Below are 16,959 nucleotides of genomic sequence, written 5' to 3'. Positions count from 1 at the left end.
CCAAAACGGCACTTCTCCCACTCGGCTGTGAGTCCGTTCTTCTCCAAGATCCTAAGTACCTTGTCCAGCTTCTCGTCGTGGTCTTTCTGTTCCTTCCCCATCACTAGGATGTCATCTTGGAAGTATTGCACTCCCTCTATGTCTCGGAACAGGCGGGCCATTAGTTTTTGAAAAACCGCTGCTGCTGAGGCCAGACCAAAGGGCATGCGACAGAACTGATAGCATCCGAATGGTGTTATGAAGGACATCAGCTTCTTACTAGTGGGGTGTAGGACTACCTGGTGATACGCGGACTTGAGACCGATGGTGGAGAACCACTTCACTCCTTTTGTCCGTGCCAGCATTTCCTCTATGCGCGGTAGCGGGAACTTCTCCACTACGATACATTTGTTCAGTCTCTGAGGTCCACGCATAGGCGCACCTTGCCCGTCGGTTTCATTGCCACCACCAATGGCGCCAGCCATTCCGCACTGTCGATGGGTTCAATAATTCCTTCTTCCTCCAGTCGGTGTAGCTCATGTTGCACCGCCTCGCTCACTGCGATCGGTATGTTTCTCACTTTGTGTGCTACGGGCTGGGCGTTCTCCTTGAGCTCAATTTTGTGGGTGAATTTTCCCAATTTCCCTATCTTTTCTCCAAATATCTTCGGATATTCGCTTCGCATTCCTTCTGCTATAAGCCATTTTCCTTCCGTCATTGCCAACACTTGGGTGCCTCCTCCCGGATTCAGTTGCATTCCCAAGTCTCCTTGGTCCATCCACCCTAGGACCGAGGGTCCTTTCTCTGCGACGTATAATTTGCACTGGGCGCTGCGTTCTTTGAATTGAAAGGGTAGCCTTCGGAACCCTACCATCGGGATAGGTTCCCCCGTGTATTTGACCGGTCGTATGTCGGGAGGTTCCAGATGTGGGCCTACTATGGGTTCGAATTTTGCTTTCCACACGGACCTTTGGACAATAGTGTATGGGGACCCCGAGTCCGCCACTATAGTGATTTCCACTCCTCCGATGCGCATGTCGCACTGGGGATTTCGAGAACGTCTGCAGTCGATTCCTAGCACTTGGTCTTCCACGCAAAGTACGACGTCGTCTTCCTCTTGTTCTTCTTCTTCCTCCCCTTGGACTTGTGCTACGTACTTCACGGTGCGCTGTTTCCACTTCCTTCGGCAAACCTTCTCGTAGTGACCAATCCAGCCGCAGAATGCGCACTTTGCTCTGAAAGCGGGACATCGTTTGTCGTGCGCTGCATGGTTCAGACTACCACACCTGTAGCACTGTGACATGCCTTCTTTGTCCTGTTTCCCTGTTTGTCCTTGTCTTCCCTTCCATTTGTGCGTTCCCTGGTTCTCTCCTGGCGCCGGTTTGCCTCTTCCATATTGGTCGGCGTCTTCTACTTTGTTTATCGTTGGTCTCGGGACTTGTTCTCTCTTGGCTGCGTCTGCGCACCGCTTGGTTAGTTCGGCCCTTTTTACCATGGCTATCACGTCCTTTAGCGTCGAGTCTCCATTTGCCCACAATTTATCCTGCACCGTCTTGTTTGTCGTGTGCATTACTATTTGGTCTTTTACAAATTCGTCGTGCAGTGCTCCGAACTTACACGTTATCGCTAGCTTCCTTAATGCCGCAACGTAGTCGTCTATCGTTTCCCCAGCTTCTTGTTTCCTTTGCTGGAAGTTGTAGCGATCAATAGACGTGCACACAGCGGGCGGTAGTGGTTGTCCAAGTCTTCAATGGCGTGTTTGAACACGTCATCGTCTGCTGGTTGTCGTGTGGCCTGGTACTAAGTTTTGGAATACTCGTATGCCTTCTGGTCCTAGATTGTGTAAGATTATCCTCTTCTTCCGGCTGCTGGGAAACGCCTCTCCGTTCTCGTCTTCCAATGCTTTGAGGTAATTTTTGAAATATTCTCTCCAGTCCTCCCATTTCATTTGAGGCTCCCCGGGCCTTGGCAGGAACGGGATCGGTGTCGTGAGCGATGACGCTTGTGCGCACATTTTGGCGCGCTCCCTGTTCTCTTCTGCCTGGTTTCTAGGACTGCCTGGCGCTTCCGTCCTTTCTTCTCCTCTACGGGTCGCCCGGGCCTCTTCGGTGCCCTCTGCGCTGTTCCTCCCTGATTCCGCCAGGGCCTCGACTATGTCTCGCTCCGGTCTGCTTCCTTACGCTTCCGAGCAAAGCACCTTTGCTTTCCTCGTGTCTCCCTCTAGCTTCCGTCTGCCGCTGCCGCGCTCTCTCGTGGTGTCCCTAGTGCCCCTCCTGTGGCATTCTGGTGCACTTACTATAGTAGGGCTGTGCCTAGCCGCCGCCTCCGGTTCTCCTGCTGGCGGGGGTCTCTCTTTCTCTGGGTGTGTCCTTCAGGGTTGGTGCATCCCACCCTCATCGTCACTGTAATGTTTCCCTGCTTTTCCCCAATGAAGTGCAGTAGTCTGGCAGCAGTTATAAGCGCTGTGTTTAGTAGTAAGTCGGTTACATTGAGAGAGCGCCGGGCAAACTGCTCCGATCGCTTCGCGCCTTCTTGCACGCATGCGCAGTAGCGTCCAAAATGGCCGCTCCACGCAATTGCGTGAGTTCGTAGTGCGCGTCAACTAGACCGCGACACTACAATGAGGAATGAAAAATGCTGCCAATGGAATTCCTCAAAGAGGGAGGAGGCTGCCGGACTTATGCGGCCCGCTCCTCGTCGGGTCCCTGGCAGGCTAGCCATTGCAATAGACAAGAAGTGGACCCAAAGCATAGTCTAAGCATTTGTTAAAGTAATGGTTACAATGCTGTCTGCGACAGATAGGTAAAGATGTTTGTTGCGAGACTGAAAGAAAAAACCTGTGAAGTTGCATGGTCGATTTCTTTGCATCATAGCTGGTCGCTGGACAGATGGGGGGGGGGGGGGAGGGGGACGGTGCTACAAAGAATCTCCCGATTTTGGGGTAAAGCGTGAATGCCACAGTTACAAGCCATGTGCATATGTTCCAGGACACTAATTTAGCCAATCGGCCACTTCCTCTGGTTAAGTGACTTGTGCAAAGGTCTAAACACAGGATTACACTTGGCAAGGCTGAGGCAGTCGTCCATCCTTCCAAGTGTGATAAAAGAGGTACTTCCGTGTTGCTCAATTACAACCCATGTTATTTTGTTGCTAAAAGGCAAGCCACACCTTGCAGTGCATCATATAAATGGCCATTAGAAATATTATTTATTAAAAGATATGCCCCGTCCCCAAGCAGCAGCTGTGATCAGCAGCGATATGTGTGTTTATATTCTGTCATGACAGACACCTGTGAGGGTGCCTCGATATCTCTTGGATAAAGTGTGCATCACCAACCCGCATGGATTAGATTGCACACAGTACATCCCAGGCTTTAGTTTACAAGATGTTTCAAGGTCACCCCACTCAACTCTGGGAAAAAGTCTGAGTTTGCCAAGTGCAGAGCAAACAGTCATTTTTGTGAGTCTGTTCCTGGCTATCTTTATTTGAAGGAGATAGCTGGCTGTAATCTGCAGATACCGGGCCCTTGGGAACCACGAGCTGTTGCAGGGATTCTCACTCGGATGGAGTCGTTGATTGTCTTTGGATGAGACAAAGGACCGAGCTGCCACTTCCCGCTCGCATCCCGTCCTGCGTCTGCGAGGAGAGCTCGCAGGTCTAGCTGGCAGGAAGATGGGAAACTGCATACTTGGGGATAAATTTACTATTATTTCATGCAATCCAGCAATGTGTCAGAAGAGAGCAAGGCAGCGCCAAATCTACTAAGAGATAGCTCTTTGGCTCTCTTTCCAAGCATTTTCAGCAAATTGGCTGCCATGCGCCATGCGCACACCTTTGCACCATAGTTACAGCATGTGTCCCTGAGTCGAGCAAAGGTTTTGCACTGGATGGGTAGTCTTTTAGTGCAAAACACAATGGGCTTTATTCCGATGTTGGTGGGCCTGCCAGGCCATCATAGGTCCACGGACATCTACAGAAGCGCAATAAACAACAAGAGAGAGAGGGTTTTGTTACAAGGAGCACTCTTGATCCCCCTAAACAAGTACTCAAAACAACAGAAGAGTGGGCCTTCTTAGGAGAAGAGCGAGCATAAAGAGTCAGATTTGACTCTTTAGAAAGCCCTCACTCACCAACCTAGTTGGTGACATGCTTCATTATCGGGCCCCACAAGGAAGGTCGAATTCCTCCCCAATGTGCTTCAACGCCAGAATTACTGTGGAGCTGGTTGATATTGTATGTTTTACAAGTGCAAGTGAATGTGAAGAGAGTTAAAAAATGTCTGGGTTGTGTCCAAAAAATAATTTATTTTGTCGGTCAACCTGGCACGGTTAAAAGTAAAGTGAGCGGTATATATGCTGGATTGATGTCTCAGCTATGTCTCACTGTGACTGGTCAACATGTTTCTGCCTGTATGTTGCCACTAGCTAGGCATTCTTCAGGACCAATGTGTAGACCCCGGCGGTATGAGCACGCTAAGGCTCACCCTAACCAGGAGGTCATGTATGTGAAAACAAAAAAACAGGAAAAAATGGTTAGAACCTATTGTCCCTGCTAGTACCTGATCCTTGTAGGGACCCGGCAGTTATCTTTAAGTAAGAACAGACACACAAAGACATACACAAATAAAAACGATCAATAATCATGTAGTCACAGGGCGTATGTTGTTCTAAAATTGCTCATACACTCATGCTCTGCTCAACGTGCACTGCAACTATATCTCAAGGGGCTATGGTGAGGTATGGTGAGATATGATTGTGCACATAGTTTTCACATTAAGGTTAGTGGTAGGGGTATGTTCCACTCTTAATGTGATGGTACCGCGTTTGTATAACGCTATTTCACCTGCACGCCTACTCGGGCGTTAAGTGGTATGGGTGCATCAGTGTCACACACGCTAACGTGGAATATCGATATGACTTAAGAATTTTAACATTGCTATGACAAGAGAAATTATGTTTACCCATGTATACTAGAACAAACGCCTGTTCTGAGAGTTTCCTTTTCCATTCACGAAATATTACCCTCCCTCTATTCCCCCACAAGGATGCATTGCTAAAGGGTGATGCTTGATGTTTGAAAATGCAATGCGTTTGCTAATAAAACTTTGTTGAGAATACTCAATTGGGACAATATAGGTCAGCGTTCTAGTGCGACGCGTGACGCTCAGTTCCACATGATCCCAATCCCTTGCTCTGATTGGCTGACCATTAGTGGCATACGGAATGACGTAGGCTCTATGACGCAGCCCCCCCCGCCCCTCCGGGACTCCGATACGATTCCGAAGAGCCCCTGATCAGCTCTTACAGCCCTTATAAAGAACCCGGGGACATGGCTTTCCTATCACCGGGGTTCGGTTTCAGAGGGATTGCACAGGTACCGAGCGGGTGCCTGGCTTTGCTGGCGTGAGTAGAATCCTGCAACCACGCGAGAATACAGATAAGTAACCTGTCAAGAGCGGGTCCACTAATGTGATTTCCCGCGTTCCTCCCCCCTTTTTCTTCCCTTTTCTTTACAGGGTGTGCCTACTAGCCATCACCCCCCCCCCCGCTCAAGACTCATGGAGTGATTAATGAACACTCCTCATGTAAGAGAGTCTTCTTACCCGTTCTGGTATTACACCGTGCTTTCAGCCACTCGCCACACTGCACCAGGCGAGCTCATGAAAGACACGTTAGCGTGTGTGACACTGACGCACCCATACCACTTAATGCCAGAGTAGGCGTGCAGGTGAAATAGCGCTATACAAACTCGGTACCATCACATTAAGAGTGGAGCATACCACTACCACTAACCTTAATGTGAAAACTATGTGCACAATCATATCTCACCATACCTCACCATAGCCCCGTGAGATATAGTTGTAGTGCAGGTTGAGAAGAGCGAGAGTGCATGAGCAATTTTAGAACAATATACGCCCTGTGACTACATAATTATTGATCGTTTTTATTTTTGTGTGTCTTCGTGTGTCTGTTCTTACTTTCAGAAAACTGCTGGGTCCCTACAAGGATCAGGTACCCACAGGGACAACAGGTTTTAACCATTTTTTCCTGTTTCTTTTTCACATACATGACCTCCTGGTTAGGGTGAGCCTTAGCGCGCTCATGCCGCCGGGGTCTACACACTGGTCCTGAAGAATGCCAGCTAGTCGCAACATACAGGCAGTAACATATTGACCACTCACAGTGAGACATAGCTGACAAATCTATCCAGCATATATACCGCTCACTTTACTTTTAACCGTGCCAGGTTGGCCGACGAATAAAATTATTTTTGGACACAACCCAGACACTTTTAAACTCACTTCACATTCACTTGCAGTTGTAAAACATACAATATCAACCAGCTCTGCAGTAATTCTGGCGTTGAAGAACACCGGGGAGGTATTCGACCTTCCTGGTGGGGCCCGATAATGAAGCATGTCACCAACTAGGTTGGTGAGTGAGGGCTTTCTAAAGAGTCAAATCTGACTCTTTATGCTCGCTCTTTTCATAAGAAGGCACACTCTTCTGTTGTTCTGACCATCTACAGAAGCGGTCAAACCGCCAGATTCTGATCGGAGGCATTAGGCAGAGGGACCTACTGCTGCTTTTCCGACGGGATCGCTGAGCCCATCGGGGCAGCGGTGGGACTGTAATCCTTACAAAAGGGACAGTGCCTTCTCAGGCACCTCCATAGGGATTATAATGCCTGTTTCCCTCTGCCTCTTGAAATGGCAGACGGAAATGGACTTTGGGGTCCCCTAGCAGGGCCCCTTTCCCTTGTGGGCCTTCTTAGAGGGCTGGGGGGGGCACATATTTTGCCACCCCCAAACATCCATGCACCGTGTGCCATGTTTAAAAATATGCCTTTTTCAATTGCAGCTTGTGCTGTGGCCCTTTACCGAGCTGCAACCACAAGCTACAATTGAAAAAGGCATATTTCTAACTGCTGTGCTTGCGGTCACATTGGAATACAGGGGTGGAACCGCTGACTACTAGTCGGGCAGTTCCAAACCCACTGCGATGTCAGTCGGACACTCGTCCGACAGGTATGTAATGAGCCCCTATGTTCAGACAAACTTCCAACAAAATTTGCACTGAAGCTGAGACTGAATTTGCCCATGGTGATGCACAACACCAGTTTACTCAATCACTCACACATTGCATTAACCCCTTCAGTGCCCATGACGAGATAGTCTCGTCATGGAGCACGGTTGCGCTGTGCCCATGACGAGACTATCTCGTCATGAACCCCGCCCGCTAATGAAACGCCCGGCACAGGGCATGGAAAGGGCGGGGCACTGAAGAGGTTAAAATACCAAGGTAGGCACCTCTATGGCGATCAGCTTTTAGGACAATACAAAACTTTGAGTGTTGATGTTACTTTTTCAAGTTGTCATTTCTTGACATTCCAGGGACACATTTCTAATTAGGCCTTATGTGATCAGGTAACAGGCAAAATGACACGCATGACATGACATGAGTAATGTCTCAGATTCTGAACAAAGTTATCATACAAACCATCCTGGTATCTAAAAATTCCAAAAATCCTCAATTGGAGGATGCTCACTATCATAATATCGCCATTCCTCAAGGCTGAAATATCAACGTACATGTGTGGCAATGGTAAAATAATGATTACTATTCTAGACAAACATCTAAACCTACAGGACCACATAAATAACTTAGTGAATGTAGATGATTTTCAAGTCAAGCTGCTTCGGGGGCTCAAGTGATTCATCCCAAGTTAGTTGTCCAGGCCTAAGCCCTTTCAAGACTAGAATCACTTATTGTTAGATTCCCAAAGTTCACCTTGGACCACCCAGAGTAGTTCTGCAAGCAGCCACCGGAGTGGTTACTGGATCCAGAAAATGCAACCATATCTCACCTTTTCTGCCTTCCTTGATCTGGCTCCCAATGGAAGCAAGGTGCTTCTTCGGACTTGCCTGTGTCACACATAAGGCTCTACATGAAACCAACCCTATTTACCTGAACCAGAAACTGCGGTTTCTGGAGTACAACACGGAACAAGGAGACTGGACACTGTACTACTGGAATCCACCATCCTAAAGAAATCAAGATTGATCAAGCAATCCTTTTCGGCATGTGCCACTGAGAATGTGGCGCTTCATTCCTCCAAAGAGCAGAACGGCCCCTTCCCACAAATAATTCAACAAGCATTGGCATAGCCAATAGGTCTCGCCTTTGGGACCTTATAAGTATTTAGTTATGCAGTAGAATATCCTTGGCACAACAACATCAACTGTTGCATGGCTAAACAATTATAAGGTCCCAAAGGCGAGACCTATTGGCTATGCCAATGCTTGTTTGTACTTGAGTTGTGTTGGTGTAACACAGCGAGGGCCAGGTGATTTGGCACATTTCATTGACATATTAAAGAATTTAAAACCACCTAACTAATATATTAAAGTTTGAGCTACATTGACAGTCCATGGTATGTAGATATTTAGCGACATTTCACAAATATAAGCGGTAACTAATGATAGTAAACCAGTTTGTTGAATGAACAAATTCATGACAATGGTGTATGTATATAACTAAAATAGAAATGGAGAGATTTTCGAGAGCTTTATGCTGAGGTAGGATCCCTGAACGGGGAAGCAAGAGGAATGTGGCAGATAAACAAACCAAAGGGATGCGAACAATAAGCGTAGGGTATGCGCAAAAGGGCAGAGTTCCACACTTTCTTAATTTTATTGCTGACGGTTGTGGTACTGACTGATGTGGGGATCTTGGCAGTATTGGCAGTCACTTGAGTAGACTGATAAACTACCGGGGTATGGAGGATGGTCGAGCATCCTCGAGCTATAGCGACTCCTCTCAGAGAGGGGCAGTCGGACAGCCTAATAGCGCTGTTATGATGGATGAAAATAAAAGAGACCAGATTCACTGAATGTTTTATGTTTGCCGAGTGCCGCCTATGACTAAAACTGACATTAAGACATTTACTGATGTATCAATATATTTAGGTATATAATGACACTACACCGGTAAAAAAGAATGTTTAGTGAGAATGTACTTGATATATTAAGGCGTTCAATTTACTTCCCCAATATGGTGAGACTTTCAGTAATGAGGTGTGGTTATTTCGGTAAAGTGCCATTACACTGACAGATCAATATACGTAGATATTTAGTGAGCTATGATGACGTAAATATTTATGATATTGGTATACTTGCAATTAAAATAAACAGCTCTTTAGTCAACCATGCAGTTGATGAGAAATCTGAAATACCTAATCAATGGGGAAGCCAGAATACAATGCAAGTATATCTTTCTTTAGTGAATTTATGTTGAAGTCGTTCATATATTGCTAAACACTGAGATCTGATTACCTGAAATCGTCATGGTTTAGGAAGCATACATTTTAAGGGATAAAAAGTGCAAAAGAATGGTGGGCATGACAATCAAGAGAGAGAGACAGCGAGAGAAAGCGAGAAAGAGAGAGAACGCGAGAGGAGAGAGAGAGAGAGCGAGCGAGAAAGAGCCCGTTAGCGAGACACGAATCCAAGTTCTGCTTTTACTTCCTGGGAGCACGCGTGAGAGAGAGGGGGCGCAGGAGGTGAACCCGGGAGTGGTGCGCGCACAGTCAGCTCCTTTTAGAAGCACGTGCTTGTGGTGCGCACCTGCACGCTCACACAAGGTGTAAGCTGCCACAAGCATGTGTATGTGCTTCTAAAAAGAGTAGAACGACGGTTAAAGGTCTCCTACGCAGCGCATGTGCGCTACGTAGGCGAGACCTTAAAAGGAGCTGGAACCCTACTTTTACAGGGTCACCTGAAGATCCCATCATGTATGCATCTGAGCATCTTACACACTGACTACTATCCATTAGGCTATCCTATTCTGTGTTATTGTGGTTGTTGATTTCTCACTCTCTGTATCTGCTATAAGTGTATATTTTGACGACAAGGGCCTCATGGTGGCATGGAGCTCATCATCTTATATTTATTTTAGAAAAGAGTTCTAGAGTCTACTGCCCATAACCTATCCCTTCCCCTTCCAACCAGCTTCGCCTTTTGATACATTATTTTAGTGTTTTTGTTATGTCACCCATTCCTTTTGCAATAACATTATTCTTATATAAGTACACAGATATCTGTGGTTTTTTTTTGTACTATCCAAAAACAGTAAACTAACAAATAAATAAATATTACTACAAGCTTCCAAGTTTTTCAGATGTAAAAGAATGGTAATGTGCACACTCAATATTACCGCACCGGGGTTTCCCACATTTTCCCTCTTCCAGACCTGTTGACCATGCCCAGATTGTTTTCGGTGATAATTTCACACATCTTGCAATTGGGACTCCATACATGCAAACGTTGGGAGACTCCCGATTTTTCAAGCCAAAAATGACTTTATTTTAGGTGATATAAACCAGTAGGAATAATTTACTCCACAGATTTATTTTTCCAAAATCTATCACTTCACAGTTTGAAAATGTTGGCATGTATGGAATTCTGGTGGGTGATGTGTGTGACCTCGTTCCGCACTCTGGTCCACATATAGGAAGCATTGCTGATGGATGAAATATGCAGTCATTGTGTATCTGCTGCTAAAAGAAGAACATTTGTGGCCATGATTTCTCCCAAAACTATTCATCCTTTTTACAGGCGGACTTCCCTCAATAAGGACTAATAAACCAGCGCCATAACATAGGTTCTGCATCAGGAAGTGACCCAAAATTTGGACTCTTCTTCTAAGTGGCAGCTCTAGAGAGTTCCAAATTGCCCACTGTTCTCACACCAAGCAAGAGAGGGGAAAAACCCACAAAGCGGAATGGCTGAGGAAGAGAAAGACGGCAAAACCATCACAAAGGGAGAAAGCAGGAACCTGCAAAAGAGAGAGGTGTCTAATAGTGAATGAAACAGCATACAGTGGGTTTAAGTCAGCCTTGGTATTTGACGCACCAACATTTATTTGCACTTGCTGTGGGCTTCTGAGCATAGCTTTAGGCACCGGCACTCATTCTTTTACATATGAAGCACTGCCTATAGCAGCTTGCACTATAAGTTGATGGTTATGGTATTTAGTGGATGTGTGCCTGGAGGTCTCGTCAAAGCACATTTCTCCCTTACTCACTGCCAAGCATCTTGTTATGTGAGAAAATTAACAGGGGTCACAAGTGGTGCTGGGGTGTACATCTACCAGTTTGTACACTCTGTGTTGGATATATGTAAGTAGTTCTATATAATGTGCTCTGTTGGCTGAGATATTAGTGGTAGGGCATATGCTTCTGTGAACATGACGACACCCACTAATATGGCAAACGTGTGCTGTGTTGTATGGTGTTCTTTCCACTATTATAAGTTGGATGTTAACATTTGTGTTGTTTCTTACTGAGATATGGTAGTGTGAGCATGTTAATGCTAACTATATGGCGAATCCGTGTCCTTTTGGATATGTGTGATGTTTTCAATATTAAGGACCATATATATCATTCAAAATTGCGATCGCAATTTAGCTAAGTGGGATATATGAAAGGAAAACACCCTCGCAAAATAAGGAATCGCAAAATTTGGGATTCCTTATTTTGCGATTGCATTTAAGGAATCGCAAATTGCAGTTCCTTAAATGCAATGTAAGAGGCCCAGAAAAAGTGCAATTTGACCTCAAAGAACCGCAAGTTACCACCAACTTCAAGTTTGTAGTAATTTGCGATTTCTTTGAAAAATGCACTATTTTGCATTTTTCAAAGTGCCATGTGGCACATATGTACATTTCAGGGGTGCAACAGGGTGTCCTTTTGACACCCTGGCACCCTTGAAATTGCATTCTCAATTTGCGATTCTCTAATTGAGAATTGCAAATTGAGAAAGTCTTCCCATTCATTCCTATGGGCCTCTAGGCCCATAGGAATGAATGGGGAGGTATTCCTTAATTGCGAATTCGCAACTAAGGAATATGTAGGATTCGCAAAATGATTTGCAAATCCTACATACATAGCATTTTGCGATTCTCAAATAGTGATTTTCTAAAAATCGCTATTTGAGAATCGTAAAACCAAAGTTTCATACATATGGCCCAATGTCTTGTGTCTTATTGGAAAGTGCTGCTGTGAGCATGTTAATATGGCATACCTGTTCTGTTTTGGTTGATTGTTCAATGTTCTTTCTGATGTGCTCAGTATCACTTTAGGTTTGAGTTACATGTTGTTGGTGGTACCACAAAAGTCATTTAAATGGCACATAAATGCTATGGTGGGTACATTGGTCAGTTCATAGTGTTTTATCAGGGCTAGATTTCACATAGAACAGTGGGGCAGCCACCAGTAACAAGGTCACCCAGTAATAACTTAATTTATTATACAAAACTAGATAAGTGATAGGGTAGATTGCCAGCCCTTTTGCATGAGGGAAGTGCAGGTGAGATGATGTCTTGGTGATGCCCCATGATGTACCGGGCTACGGTAGTCCTGAGACTCATCATTGTTCTCCAGAGATATCCCAGCGGTCCAGATCAGGAGATGTTGTCTTGGTCTTGCAAGCACTGATGTTTTGCTGTTTCTGCGTGCCTTCTATATTCAGATTTGAAGAACAGGTTGTAGAGTGTGGGGTGGGGTCATCAAGTTACTTGTATAGGGTGAAAGGTAGTCTAAGACATCACGTTTAGAGGTCAGTGGGTTTGGGTGACTCCCCTAGACCTGGGGCGAATGGACAAAATATGTGGCAAAGTATCATACGTATGTTTGGCTTCCCTTCTTGGCTTCCTGGGATGATATTGCTTTCTCTTTATGCCATAGTTTCATTATTTATTGAGTGTGGCTGGAGGCAATTTTAAAACCTGACTAAAAACACACAATATGTGTACCCAGATGCGAGATAAAATGTGGCAGATGCCTATGCGGCATACTATGCCCAGCTCTATTCCCCCACAGTAGCCGTCAAGGCAGAAGAATCCCGGGAGCTCCTGGGAGATATTCATCTTCCCCGTCTCTTGGACTCAGATACAGCAATTGTTGAAGAAGAGATTACAAAAGACAATATTCTGGGAGCAATAAGTGATCTGAACTCCACCAAGGCAGTCGGTCCTAAAGATTTCCCCATTAAACTATACAAAATCTCAGCCCCAAAGCTGGCTTCTTATAGACTATGCATGTTTAAAGAGAGTAGATGAAAGAGATTGCTTCCTAGAGACCAAAGGCTAGCTACAATCGTGGTCATTCACAAGGCGGGAAAGCCACCCGATGACTGCGCCTTCTACCAGCCAATATCACTCCTGAATGTTGAGGTCAAACCCCTGGCTAAAGTCCTGGCCTCCTATCTTATTTAAGTGATCACAACCCTATTCCACCCCAACCAGTCAGATTTCATGCTTTGTAGAAGCACTACTCTCAATCTGAGGTGCCTTTATGGTGCCCTGTGCAAAGCGTGCAACTTACAGGAGAGCGCCCTTGTGCTCTCGCTAGATGCCAACATGACATTTGATACTGTGGTGTAGGACTGCATGTTTGAGGTACTGGCTAGATTATGTTTGGACAATGCTTCCTGCAATGGGTACGACTCGTGTACACTGAACTGTTGGCTCATGTACGAGTAAACAGAGGAACATCTCATGCATTTGGGCTGCACCATGGTATAGGCAGAGCTGTCCTTTATTGCCACTAATTTTTGCTTTGATACTGAAGCCCCTTGCAGCCTGGATCAGACAGGACCCACTGGTTCCTGTTATGCGATGGACGGACACTTGGGAGGACAAAATATCACTTTATGTAGACGATATTCTGCTCTATGTGTTGAATCCCGTTTATATGATCGATTGAGGCACATAATTACCTTATTTGGTCAGTACTCAGGCTACTCTATTAATTGCCAGAAGTTCCTAATATATATCATGCAGGGGCCAGAGCTCCACCAGCCCCCAGATTACGAAGCACTAATAGTCATGGAGGGATTCTGCTATCTAGGTATCTAGACTGACCCTGACCTATTGTTTAGCAGCAATCTATCATCACCACTGGACAGACTGAAGTGGGGCATCTGTCATTGGAGATCCCTACAGCTGTCACTCCTTGGTAGGGCGGCTTTATTTAAAATGAAGTCCCTGCCCGGTTTTCTACAAATTCTACCAAATACGCCCTACACAATTCACCCTTCCTATTTTAAAGCCATTGAGGGCGAGATCAGGACGCTACTGTGGGACGGGGGCCAGGCACGTACAGTGCTGCATAAGCTTACAAGGGGCTGATATGACGGTGGGATTGCTCTGCCCGATATTTGTAAGTATGGAAGGCTGGTGATGCACCAATAGGGACACCTTAGGACCTAATATGGCAAGTCCAAACCCCGACATGCTCAAGGCTCAAAAGCAATCGTGATGAACCTCAGGTCAAGAGCTACTCCGGCTCTGGGATAGAGAGGCACGATCACCCAGGCGACACCACTTTGGGATGCAGCTGTGTCTGTAGACATAGCCAGGATTTGATAAGTGGGATCTAATTGACCTTTCCCATATGGGTGATGTATGGGCCCATGGTGAAGTAATCCCCTGGGTAGAGCTACAGCGTGAATATCTACTTGCCCCAACAAAGAACTATCATTTCTTACAGGTGCGACACACACTTAAGGCCATGTTGTCAAAGGGGGGTAACTCCCTGAGTCCTCGCCCAGGAGGACAGGCTGCTAGATGAATATATGTCCCAAAAGCCCACATCCCTGACATATAAAACATTGGTTTACAATACTCATGATGCCCTACTGCGTCTGAGGGAGAGATGGATCAACAACCTGGACAGCCTGGAAGATGATGAATGGGAGGAAGCCCTCACGTCTCCAAGGGAGGTAGCCATATGATTGAAGTTTTGATTATTTAATCAAAGTTCTTCACCATGCCTTCTATGCTCAAAGGACGATGGTCAAAATGGGTAGAGCGCCGAATGCTTGTTGTAGATGGGGATGTGGACAGGTGGGCACATTATATCATATAGTGTGGAACTGCCCCATGGTGCATTTGTGAGTTGCAGTGGTGTCTGCCACTGCAAAGTGGTGTCTGCTCAACATCTGGGGGGAAATAGACCTGACCCGTATGGAACACACATGGATTACCTCGGACTTAGTGGTGACTAGGGCGAAATATTGCAAGATTGTGGGGAGTGGAGCAAGTGCCACAATTAGGACATTGGAAGAGAGACATGGACTGGTGAAAGCTGGGTGCCACCCCCCCCCCCCCCCCCCAAGTGGGCGAAGATTTGGGGACGTTGGAATGAATATAGAGGGAACATTTGTGTCTTCTTTGCCCCCATCAATATAGAAGGGGAACTGATTTGCCAAACTACCTCTGTGAGCACTGTCAGATGTGTGCAGGAGGGCGACTGGAAGTTAATTGTTATAGGCTCTCAATACGATGGAGGTCGGACCCCCACCGACAGGCCGTCAGTGGCAGTCCAACCACCAGACAGCCCTGCGGTCTGACCACTAGATTTCAATACATCCTGATGGGTTGGCGGTCAGAATCACAATCCCTGAGTGGTGGCGGTGCCACGGCAGGCACTGCCATCGGGATTACAATGTCCTTTTCCCACAGCCTTTTCATGGTGGTCCGACTGCCATGAAAAAACTGTCAGAAATGGACTTTGGGAGCCCATATCATGTCACTCATGGGCCACTGCAAATTGGCCCTTGGGGCCCATATAGTGCCCCCACTCACATTCCATGCACCGTGTGCCATACATTACAAGGTGCACAGTACATGGCGCATGGATGTTCACAAAGTGCTCTTTTACACGGCAGCTTGTCCTTTGGCACTTTCCTGGGCCACCGCCCATGCTGCCATGTAAAAGAGCACTTTCTGACTGCCAGCACGGTGGTCCCATCCTAACTGGGTGGTCGGACTGCCAGCTCAGCGGTCCGACTGCCGACATCGTAATGAGGGCCATAATGACAGAGAGATTCATGAGATTGTCAGTGAATAGTAGTTTTCTGTATGTATTCTTTATTGAAATGCCAATAAAAAGATTTAAAAAAAAAAAAAAGACACACAATATGTTACCCAAAAGGTAGGCACATGACAGGTGTGCAAGGGGTAAGCTGTCAGTATACAATAGTAAATTTGTGCCAATTACTTTTCTGCACTTGTGGTTTTTGACAGTTTATTTCCAGAAGATTCGAGGCTACATGCTTGTGGCTTTTCTTTTTTTTTACCCAAAGTCACATGCCACTACAGAGCTCATAGTTCTTCATGCTGAGAAAGGACTTTCTTCAGTTCCCCCTCATATTGAGGTTAAATTTAATTGGAGGTGTGCGGCGTGGGCAGGGTCGGGTAAATGAATTGACAGTTAATCTTAATACCATAAACACTGTTTCTGCTTTGTGCATTGTTATTAAGAATTCAATGAGGCGTACACTTAAACATCTCTTAAGAAGGCGTACTGGGTTTAATTTTTGATCAGTTTGAGCTGCAGGCAGGTTTCCAGACCTGAACGAAGGTCCCAATCCCTAACTCACAGAGATGCACAATGCCACATGGCAGTTTCTGTAGTGTAGTGGTTAGCACATTTGCCGCACACATGCCGCATTGCAGAAGCATGCCAGCTCAGTAGAGCGCTCTGGAATCAGCTCTTTCTGTTGCTTTGACAATACACCCCTCATGCAGTCATAGTTGCTCCTGGTGTCTTACACACTTCGACAGAGCCCAAAGAGCTGAAATCTCTGAGACAACAAACCCCCAAATGATCCTGGTCTGGACACCGCGTCACCTGTACCTGATGCCGCCTTGCTCCATCACCCACCACCATGCTGCCTCTTGTTCCTTAGTGCTCTCACACAGCCTCATTGACATTGACCAGGAAGATGATACCAGGCAGGTGGCCACCCATACCCCTCACACAACACACCCACTGCACCACCACCCTGAGCTAGATGAAGCCTTCAGCTAATAGCCCTAGATCAAACTCTGAAATCCTCTCACTTTGACAGGCAGGAAGAGTACTTGACCCAGCAAAACCTAGATCCCGGAAGGGAAGATCATGTAGTGGACTCCC

This window comes from Triturus cristatus, chromosome 1_2, assembly GCF_964204655.1.
Source record: "Triturus cristatus chromosome 1_2, aTriCri1.1, whole genome shotgun sequence".
NCBI classification, from domain to species: domain Eukaryota; kingdom Metazoa; phylum Chordata; class Amphibia; order Caudata; family Salamandridae; genus Triturus; species Triturus cristatus.
This window is presented reverse-complemented; position numbering follows the sequence as displayed.